Raw genomic sequence first — 11,326 nt, 5'->3', positions numbered from 1 at the left:
CAAACCAGGATACAATGTGCAGGATTTCACATAAGTTCCAAATGAGTTGATACACGAAATATTTGTGTACTAGGTAGGACAACTCTGTATAAATAGTTTCTAAAATGACTCTCTCTTTTCTTCCCTTCTTCCCTTCCTTCTTCCTTCCCCATCCACCCTTTCTCTCTCTCTCTCTCTCTCTCTCTCTCTCTCTCTCTCTCTCTCTCTCTCTGTGTGTGTGTGTGTGTGTGTGTGTGTGTGTGTGTGTGTGTGTGCTACACGAAGATGTACATACCATAAGGGCTTTATGGAGACCAGAAGTTGACACAGGATGTCTTGTTAACAACTTCTCCAACTTTATGGCTTTCAGATATGTTAACAGCTGAACCAGAAGCTATCTGTTTCAGCAAGGATGGTTGACCAGAAAGCCCCTGGCAGCCATCCATCTCTACTCCCATCCCTGAGGATATAGACAGACATTATCAAGATAGGTTTTTATGTGGGTACTAGGAATCCACACTTGGGTCCTCATACTTACACAGTAAGCACTTTATCCACTGAGTAATCTCCCCAGTCCCTAAAGAGAACATTTTACCCAAGAATTCTGTGTCCAGCTAAACTGTCCTTCAACTGCAATAGACTAGACTTCTCTATATGCAAAGACTCCTCAGCAAATACATAATTCATCTAGTGCTCTTGGAAAGTTTATTGACTTTATACTCCAGAGATCTAAAAAATTAATCAAAGCAAGTTTTACAACAAAAAGAAAATCAAAGTAGGAGTAGAGATCATTATAAGACTTTGAATATTACAAAGAAACCTTAATGACAATTTTCAATTTTGTTTAGAAACATATAGCCTAAAATTATAGATAAATATGAAAATGTCATGTGATAATATCTAATAAAAGTTAATTTTAAAAAAATATTAAAGGAGCCAGGTGGCAGTGGTACACAACTTTGATCCCAGCACTCAGGAGGCAGAGGCAGAGACATACAAATCTCTGTGAGTTCGAGGCCAGCCTGATCTACAGAGAAAGTTCCAGGACAGCCATTGCTACGCAGAGATACCCTGTCTTGTAAAACCAATATGTGTATGGATGTGTGTGTGTGTGTGTGTGTGTGTGTGTGTGACAAAAATAAACTTAAATATTAAAAGCTCTGAGTTTTACACAAGGAAAAAAATTAACATAAATAAAAATAAAACTATGGATAATGTGTAATAATACATTAAATATAATATGAAATTATATATAGCAATTTAACAAATAAAACCTAGGACTCTTTGAAACTTTGCCTTCAATTTAAGGCAAAGTAGTCACTCTTTAGCTTCATTACATAAAATAAAGACTAGTAAAATAAACTGGACAACTAAATTTTTTACTAAATCTCCCGGAAGTGTGTGATTTTAAAAAGTAACAACAATGAAGTTATCTAGAAACAAAAAAAAAAAAAGTACAATAAAAGATCACAAATATTAGAGCACAGAGAGCAAGATAATAGATAAAGAAAGTTTTGATTATTTTAATAATAAACAAATACATATGAGTATTACCTATTGAAATAATGCTGCCACAAAAATAATTCAACGACTGTAGCGTTTCTATGCACCATTTGAAATAGAAAAGTAGAATTTAAAATAAAAAAATATGTACACACAAACAAAAATGAATCAGGAAATTGAAAATCAATAAATCAACTCATCAAGAATATATCAGAAAAATAATGGGAAGATAGGAATTGAAATATTTTCCCAGATGCACCCCCACAAAAGAATACAAGAGCCTGGCAGTGATGGCACACATCTTTAATCCCAACATTCAGGAGACAGAGGCAAAAGGATCTCTGTGGGTTCAAGGCCAGCCTGGTCTGCAGAGCAAGTGCCAGAACAGCTTGACCTATTGTCTTGGGGGGGAAAATATATGTACACACACACACACACACACACACACACACACACATATATGTATATATATATACATATATATGTGGAGAGAGAGAGAGAAGGCAGGCAGTAGTGACACCAGCCTTTGATGCCAGCACTCAGAAGGCAGAGGCAGGTGAATCTCTGTGAGGCCAGCCTTGTCTACAGAGTAAGTTCCAGGACAGCCAAGGCTATGGAGAAACCCTGAAATATACACACACCCAGACACACACACACTAACAAGGAAAATGTAATTTCCTATAAAGAAATTAGTTATATGTATTATACATTTAATATGTTGAAGGTGATCATAAATATACAAAGGATAAAAATAAATTTTATGAAAAAATATTAACACTGTTGGCACAAATAACATTAGTAGGTATAAATTATTGACATAAAAGAATTTAGTAATATAAGTAATAAGGTTAATAACATAAGCAATTTCAACCTTAGAAAATAAACTTTTCAAATTCTTTGGAAGATATGCAAAAATTACAGTGACTTCTTCCCAACTTCAGGGGAAAAAAAATGATCCTCAGACAAAATAAATTTCCAAAAAGTAAAAATAAGAACTTTCTAATTTGTTTGCATGATACATTTCACTTATTAATATGAAGACAATACTTCTAATTAAAGCTAATAAATCAACTTAGCATTACATACTATAACCAAGCTAGCCTTTTCCAAGAACACAAAATCATTAAATCAATAAAAAGGTCTATTAATGGAATGCAACAAAAGTTAATGGAAAGAATCTATTCAATCTCTACAAATCTACACAATAGCATGCACAAATGGACTCAGAAAGTTGAACAAACAATATGAATTTAAAACATTGTCTTTAAAGAATTGTGTTGGTATTTTGATGGGAATTGAATTGAATCTGTAGATTGCTTTTGGTAAGATGGCCAATTTCACTATGTTAATCCTAAGTGATCCATGAGAACTGAAGATCTTTCCGTCTTCTGATATCTTCTTCAATTTCTTTCTTCAGAGACTGGAAGTTGTTTTTTTTTTTTCAAACAGATCTTTCACATGCTTGGTTAGGGTCACACTAAGGTATTTTATGTCCTTTGTGGCTATTGTGAAGGTTGTTGTTTCCCTAATTTCTTTCTCAGCCCTTTTGTCTTTCATACACAAGAGGGCTACTGATTTTTTTGAGTTAATTTTGTATCAAGCTACTTTGCTGAAGGTGTTTACCAGCTGAAGTAATTCTCTGGTTGAATTTTTGGGGTCACTCATACATACTATCATATCATCTGCAAATGGTGATACTTTGACTTCTTCCTTTCTGATTTGTATCTCCTTGCTATCCTTTAGTTGTCTTATTGCTCTAGCTAGGACTTCAAGTACTATGTTGAAGAGATACGGAGAGAGTGGGCAGTCTTTTTCTTGTCCCTGAGTTCAGTGTGCTTGATTTAAGTTTCTCTCCATTTACTAAAATCTGTACACCTAAAGAAGCCAAGCAATGAGGAGGACCCTGGTTAAGATGATCAATCCTCAAGCAGAAAAGCAAAGGGGATGGACATTAGAAGAGAGAGAAAACAGGAAACAGGACAGGAGCCTACCACAGAGAGCCTCTGAAAGACTCTACCCAGCAACATATAAAAGGAGATGCTGAGACTCATAAGCAAATTTTGGGCAGAGTGCAGGAATCTTATGAAAGAAGGTGGAGATAGAAAGACCTGGAGAAGACAGGAGCTCCACAAGGAGAGTAACAGATCAAAAAATTCTGGGCCCAAGGGTCTTTTCAGAGACTGATACTCCAATGAAGGGCCATGCATGGAGATAACCTAGAACCCCTAGAACCCCTGCACAGATGTAACCCATGGCAGCTCAGTCTCCAAGTAGGTCTCCTAGTAATAGGAACAGGAACTATCTCTGATATGAACTCTATGGCTGGCTCTTTGATCACCTCCCGCTGAGGGGGAGGCAGCCTTACAAGGCTACACAGGAAAACAGTGCAGCCAGTCCTGCTGAGATCTGATAGGCTAGGGTCAGATGGAAGGGGAGGAGTACCTCCCCTTTCAGTGGACTTGGGGAGGGGCATGAAAGAGATTAGGGAGGGAGAGTGGGATTGGGAAGGATGAGGGAGGGGGCTACGGAGGGGAAACAAAGTAAATAAACTGTAATTTATAAAAATATAAATAAATTTAAAAAAAAAAAACATTGTCTTTAAACAAATAGGACCCTGTCTGCAAAATACTAAAGAAGTTCTCATGAAAGTGTTAGAGAAGGTAGAACCCTCTGACACTGGCCCAGTAAAAAGCTTAATTGATTTGTGTGAAAGCTTAGTCATTGCAGCAGAACAAGAAGAAAAAATGAGCAGGAAATACCCAGTGAACAACCTAGATTTGCAGCTAGTAAGCTTCTGCCTAACACTGCAAGGCCACTGAATACATGAAAAAATTGAGAACAAATAATCAATTTTACAGATTACATATAGAAAACATCTAACAAATTATGTTTTACAAAATATGTTTTATTTACAGTAGCCAAAGAAGAGTTAGTAACAAAGTTAGCCATCAAAAATTAGGCCTCAATGAGGTCAATGTTTACTTCAAAACTAAGACTACTGAAAAAGGAAGTTAAGTCATAATGTGTTCTTGGGTGGAGAAGAAAACAATCATAACAATAAAAACAGAGAGTTCTTTGGGTTTATTTTGGTGCTTCCCATATGCAGCGATCCTTAAACTCTTATAAACATTACATCATTTATTCTAAAAAGAATCCCTTGAGGCCATTTAATTATTTCCACTTTTAAAATGAGTAAACACTTTTTTTCAAGTGCACACAAAATAGTCACCAATATAGCTCATACTTGTGTCCCTAAAACAATTGATAATGATTTGCAAATGAAAATTTAGCTTCCTCCAGGGGAGTCTCACTGGGGAAACAAAGGACTCTTAAGAGTAGGCTGCATGCCTAGCAGTAAACTGGCCAACAGAAAAGGGATTCGTTGGCATTTTTGCAGGTTCCATGTCTCATAATGTTGTGTCAGGGCTTTTTCTCTTTTTCTTTTTAACTTTACCTTTTTATTTTTTACTTGTTTTTTTTTTCTTTTACCCCACACATCCTTTGAATACATATTATGGCTTCTGCATTTTTATGACTATACATGTGGTTTCCTGTGTCTATATATCTGTTTCTTGTGCCTTTGCCGGGGTGGGAAGCGATTCTTTTCCTTTAGTTTGTTTTGTCCTGTTCTGATGTGTGTTGGGCTTTGCTCTCTCATCACGTATTTTATTTTATTTTGTCATTATCCCTTAGAAATCTGTTTGTTTTCTAATGAGAGACAGAAAGGGGAGATCTAATGGGAGGTGGGGAGAAACTCAGAAGTAGAGAAAAAGGAGACCATAATCAGGGTCTATTGCATGAAAAAAAAGTCTTTCAATGAAAGAAAAAATTCACTTCAAAACATTCAATAAATCAGGTTATTATGTGAATAATTCTACTTTAAAATAAATTTATAATGACATTAAAATTTTTTTAAATAAAACACATATCAAAGTTGAAAAATACTTAAATTATATAGACTCCATTCTCTAACGGTCTCTAATTTAACTGGAAATAAACAACATAAAGCTGCCTGGGAAATCTTCAAGTATTTAAGAATTAAACAGTGTTCTCTAAGTAATTTAATGGTAAAAGCAATTGTCACTATAAAAATCAAGACATGTCTATCAAAACATTTGTGATTCAGCTAAGCCGTACTTTAAAAAATAACATTAAATTATATATTAGAAAGCAATAAAGATCTCAAATAAAAATATAAGGCCAAACTTAAGGACTTGGATATGAAAGGTCAAAATAAGCACAAATCAGATAGATTGAATTAAAAACAAAACAAACAAAAAACCAGAAACAATCTCATTAAAAACACAGAGAAAAATAATCAATGAATCCAATAGAAAACATCAGTTGAATGTTTGAAAACATCAATAAAATTATAAACTTTTAAACAGAATGATAAATAAGCAGAGAATAACAATATCAGGAATGAAAGGGGTTTTTCACTAAAGCATTCAGAGACCTAAAGGATAGCAAAGGAGTATCATGAACAGTTTTTTGCACATAAATTTAACAGCTTAGATGAAAATGGACAAACTCACCAAAAAACACATACTATCAAGTGCATGGACTTAATAAGAATCAAAATACCCAAAATACTGCTTATTTTTAAAAAATGAATGAGGAGCTTAATCTTTCACCAGTGTCATTATTATGACCATATCTCCTGGTGTCCTTAAACCTGAGCCAACCGTGAAACAGGACTGTGAAGCTACTGGGACTGCCCAGTACTCAAAACATGGGTTAAATGAATACCACTGAACAATGCAACCTATAGTATAGACCTTTGGTATTTACACTTGGCGAAAGGACAACAAACAAACAACAAAACAAAACAAACAAACAAACAAAAAACAGCAGCAGCATGCCTGGAACTTACGAGGATGACTTCCACAAACTCAGAACACTGATGGGAGGGAGTAAGTACCACCCTGAGTCACTGATGATGTGGACAAGTGGATCTGGAGGGAGTGTTGCTCATATTGCATCTAAGTAATGAAAGAAAATCTGGTCTGCAAATTCTTTTGAGTTCTATGGAGCTTTATATTAGGAAAGCAAAAGCAAATGATCAGAAAATGGCATAGTAGAATGAATGTCCTATCAAAAATAAATAAATAAATAAAAAACAAAAACAAAAAAACAATCAACCATATTGTTAATTGAGTTGAAAGAAACATCTATTTTTAAAGTTTCTAACTTTGTTGCCTTATAGTGTAATGACCCATAATTACTATGGGACAATACTGATTCATTATGAAAGAACAACTCTCCGCAAGCATGTGGACATGTCACAGGCACATGTCACCATATAACCCAAAGATTATTCTTCAGAATTCAAGAAACACAACTTCTTCCATGCAAATAAATAAATCTTAAAGAAAAGTCCAAGTTCAAACAGCTATATCAATAAACTCTGCCAATCAATTACATTAAAAAAATCAATATCAACTCTAAAATGTTCTTTCTAGCAAAGAGTGAAGTTTCTCATTTTTCCAGTCCAGTCTCCGAGGCTGGCATTTTTATACTAGAAAAACTAGTAAAATAATTAAACTATTAGCAAAAAACTACAAAACAATATTTTTCATCAGAACAGTTCTGAAAATTCTCAACCATACTGTCACGTTGCATTCAAAACAGTATTATAAACATGACCAAAGGAGATTTCTCTTTGCATAGCAGACTGTTTGAAAGACCAATAAAGTAACTTTTACATAATATTTTCATGATTAACATATTACAGAAGAATAAAAGCAGTGACTTCCCTAAATTCAGGAGAAAATGGCCTCCTCAGTCAACATGGAAAAGGCGGGAAGCCTGTCTCTCCCAGCTGCGAACTTTGCATGGACTACACAAAGCAGCGGCCGGAAAGCATGTGAACGTTGGCGTGGCATTCTCGTACAGAAGGTGGTCAGGGTCTGGCTAGACAGGACAACATTTGGGATGCGACAGAGCTGCCTCTCTGTGTCCGGCTTTGGCGGTGACTACATAGCTATTATGAGAGGATATGAAACTGGGCATTTAAAAGATGTGTGTAAAATGACTGCCAGCTGGGCGTTGTGTTGCACACCTATTCTAGCACGGAAGATGCTGAGCTCCAGGCCAACTTAAACTGTATGTGGAAACCTTACCTCCAAGAACAGCTATGCTGTTGAACTGCATTAAATTAAAAAAAAAAAAAAAAAAAACTCATTGAAAGTTTTGTTTATGAAGTCAAGGTATAGGCTTTCTTTTTTTTTTTTAACTTGCCAAGCTGTGACTGTTTATTAACTGTTCAGACTACAAAAATACCACGGACAAAACCAGCCACACACCTTATTTCATCCTTCTAATGAGCCTGTTTATCTGGTCTTCCCTGTTGCCAGCATCTCCACCTTCCACAAAGTGAGTTGTCTTTTTCTTCATTCCACCTCGTGGAGAAGACAGTTTGAAGGGCCACGGGAAGTTACCTGCTTCCTTGAAGTGCTTTCCAAATGTATAGTTCTCACGAATTAGATCCTCTATGCAGATGATGCCGAATTTACCAAGAGATAGAGCAATCAAGGATTATCTGTCAAGGCAATTCGCTTCTTATTGATTTTGCCATAGCCTCGCTCATAGATGAGCTCATTCACGGACTTCAGGTTGGGGTACCCCCAAACAATGTGCGGCTCCACAATCCTCAGCATGTTAATCGAAGCCTTGGTGAGCTTAACAAAGATACCACTGAAGATCTGTCCAAGACCAAGAAGCTGCAATACCTTGCGGACCTTTGGGCTTACACCATTCATATTCCCTTGCCATCCTGGCCGTCCAAATGAGGTCAGGTACATCTGCCTGTACTCCTTGTGATAGCGTTTGACCTTCTCATAGATGAGCTTCCTCCTTGCCTTTCGCAGCGTCTTCAGAGCAAGCTCTTCCGCAGCAGCTTCACCTTCAAGTCTGCGAAACGAAATTCCTTCCCTTTTTATTAAGAGTTTCAGGCACAACAGAAACTTTCTCTCGACCTCCATGGTTCCAGCCCTGAAGGGGTGGGGGGTGAGGGGAAGAGCAATGTAGGCTTTCTATAAAGTAGAGCAAGGAAAAAACAAAAAACAAACAAAACAAAACAACAACAACAAAAAAACACTAATAGAAGCCTGGGAAGTCCTTTTATAATTTGTTTACCAGTTTTGAAGATTTCATATTCAGCTTTAAAAGAAGTTTATTTGTTTTTAAGATAATAGAAATAGGGAATTTAGTGCTGGGGATATAGCTCAGAAGCAGAGCACTTCTTGCCATGTGTGAAGTCCTAGGTTCAGTTTCCAGCAGCTCACAAAGAGTAAACATAAGGATTTCTGAACAGAAGATTTACTTTTATCCTCAGAGAACACCAGATGAGACCAGGGAGGTAGGAAAGTAGGTAGGTAGGTAGGTAGGTAGGATATGACAGACGGACAAACAGATAGATGATATAGATGATAGATAGATAGATAGATAGATAGATAGATAGATAGATAGATAGATAGATAGATAAATAGATAGATGTAGATAGATAATATTGACAATTATAGATACACAATAGATCGATGATGGATAGAGAATAGATACATAGATAGATATATAGATAAATATAGATAGATGATAGAGATAGGTGAAATATAGATAAAGAATAGTCAGAGAGATGATAGATAAATATGACAGATAGACAAAATATAGATAGATAATATACAGATAAATAGACAGACAGATATATCTTCTTCTTTCTCTCTCTCTCTCTCTCTCTCTCTCTCTCTCTCTCTCCCTCTTCTCTGCCACAGCCTTGTGGTTCCTACCTCAGACCCTCAGCCTGAGAACCAAAGCCCCCCCTACCTCTGTTCTGCCCAGCTACGGGCTCCAGCATCATTTGGTGTACATGCGAGTGTACTCTTCTAGACAGCAACCAGATCTTGTATTTAGGGGCCAGTATTTAGCATTTGAATACACAACAGCACCAGACCAACCCCCAAGGGGGAGGGGCAAAACTGAAAGCTGGAAGGTAATAGAGATATGCATTTCAACATTCAGAGAGTCCATAGTTTCCAATCTAATACTACATACTATTTGTTAGGTCCCTACCTGCTGCAGGGCATGGCTGTCATACCCTGCCCTCTACCTATGGGTGGGGCGTTCCCTCTGCCAGAGGTGCTTTACTGTAGAATCCAGACATTTTGGTTCCTCCCTGCCTTTTTGCCCTTGTTCTTCCCTCTCTCTTTCTTCCCTTCCTCTTTCCCTTTCTCTCTCTCTCTCTCTCTTCCTTTCTGTATCTCTCCTCCTCTTTTTCTCTCTCTCCTCTCTCTCTGTGTGCCTTTCTCTGTTCCTCCCTCTACCCCTCTGGTACTGCTCCTACTAAACCTGCATATATATAATATAGCTTTGTCTCACCATTGGCTCATTCCATTTTTATTCATCACTATTTACCAAAGACATTAGTCAGGATATTATAAGGTTTATGTGCTCAAGGGGAAAAAAAACAAACAAAAAAAAACACTATGTTGCAGCCCATTTGATGAAAACTCTACTAGAGGAGGCATTGCACCAAACAAGAGGGTAAATTATGAAGAAGAAGGGTCTGGGGTTCACAGAGCAGAAAGCCAGCCGTACCATGCGGTAATGGGAGCTCCCAGATGCACGGTGACCTCAGCAGAACTCAAATCAGCATATCTGGAAAATAGCACATGAGTAACAATTTGCAGGCCCCAAGCAAAACACAACCAAGTGGAGAGAAAGGGCAAGTGGCAGTTTATCGATACCCTTGGCCATTTTTTGAGGAATATAACTATTTGGCCCTAAAATTTTTATTTTAAATTTTTTTAAACAGAATACAGTTATATCATATTTCTCTCCCTTTTCTCCCTCTAAACCCTCCCAGATACCCATCCTTTCTTCAACCCCTCCTATGTTCCCTGACTCTGAAGTTGATAGCCTCTTTATCTTTGATTATTATTGTACACATATATACATACATGTACTATGTATGTGTATGCACAAATATATGAATGAATATATATTGAATGAATGAATACATTCATTCAAATATATATTTGAATACATGAATACAACCTGCTGGATCCATTTTTGTGATTTTGTGTATATGGTTTTAGGGCAGACGACTGTACATTGGGCAACCAGAAGAGGTCATATTCCTGGAAGTGGCTAATTCTCCATCTCCGAGCAGTCATTTTAGTTGCCTATAGATTTTTGTCTATGGTGGGATCCTGGGAAAATATCCCTCCTCCATGGAAACATGTCCTTTCATATTGTCACTGTGCTGGTCTAGTTTATGCAGCCACTTCTATAAAAGAGTGTTTTACATCAGACTTCTTGGTAGTCTGGCTTGTAGAATCTCTCTTTCTCTTCTTGTGCAGTCTTTCCTGAGCCTCAGACACAGGAACTGTACTGTAAATGTGTTCACTGGGGCTGTGCAGCTCACAACCATTAGCTCACTGGATTGTGTTCAGTTGTGGTTTTGTGTGATGGTCTCCATCTGCTGTGGAGAGAGGCTTCCTAGGGGAGTGGTTGCAGCCACACTTACTTGATTTAGCATGTAGTAAAGAACAAGGCTGGTCTAGTGAAATGGAAGTAGCAGATCCCTTTCTAAGGTCCATGACCTTCCTGACCATGAGTAGCTACCAAGGTTTCTAGCACCAAGCAAATTTTTCTTCTGTTGAGCAGGTTTTCAGTCCAACTACACAGATGTTGGTTGGCAATGACAGGTGAGCCACTTTTCACATATTTTTACAAATCTTGACATGCTGATTATTGCTGTGATTCACAGATATTGCAAATGAGTTGAAATTCTTAATTTATTCACTCCTTTGGAAGTTTTCATGGTCTTTTCTAGAACCATGAAAGC

At 37.1% G+C, this 11,326-nt stretch overlaps 1 pseudogene; it reads right to left on the bottom strand.

Moving 5' to 3' along the window:
• Positions 1-7,788: 7,788 nt before the first annotated feature.
• LOC129690836 (60S ribosomal protein L7-like) lies at positions 7,789-10,652 on the bottom strand (annotated as a pseudogene).
• Between the last annotated feature and the right edge of the window lie 674 nt (positions 10,653-11,326).

This window comes from Psammomys obesus, unplaced genomic scaffold (genome assembly GCF_907164565.1).
Source record: "Psammomys obesus unplaced genomic scaffold, mPsaObe1.curated_primary_1811, whole genome shotgun sequence".
Taxonomy (NCBI): Eukaryota; Metazoa; Chordata; class Mammalia; order Rodentia; family Muridae; genus Psammomys; species Psammomys obesus.
The sequence above is the reverse complement of the archived record's forward strand: the minus strand, read 5'-3'. Positions and strand labels throughout refer to the sequence as shown.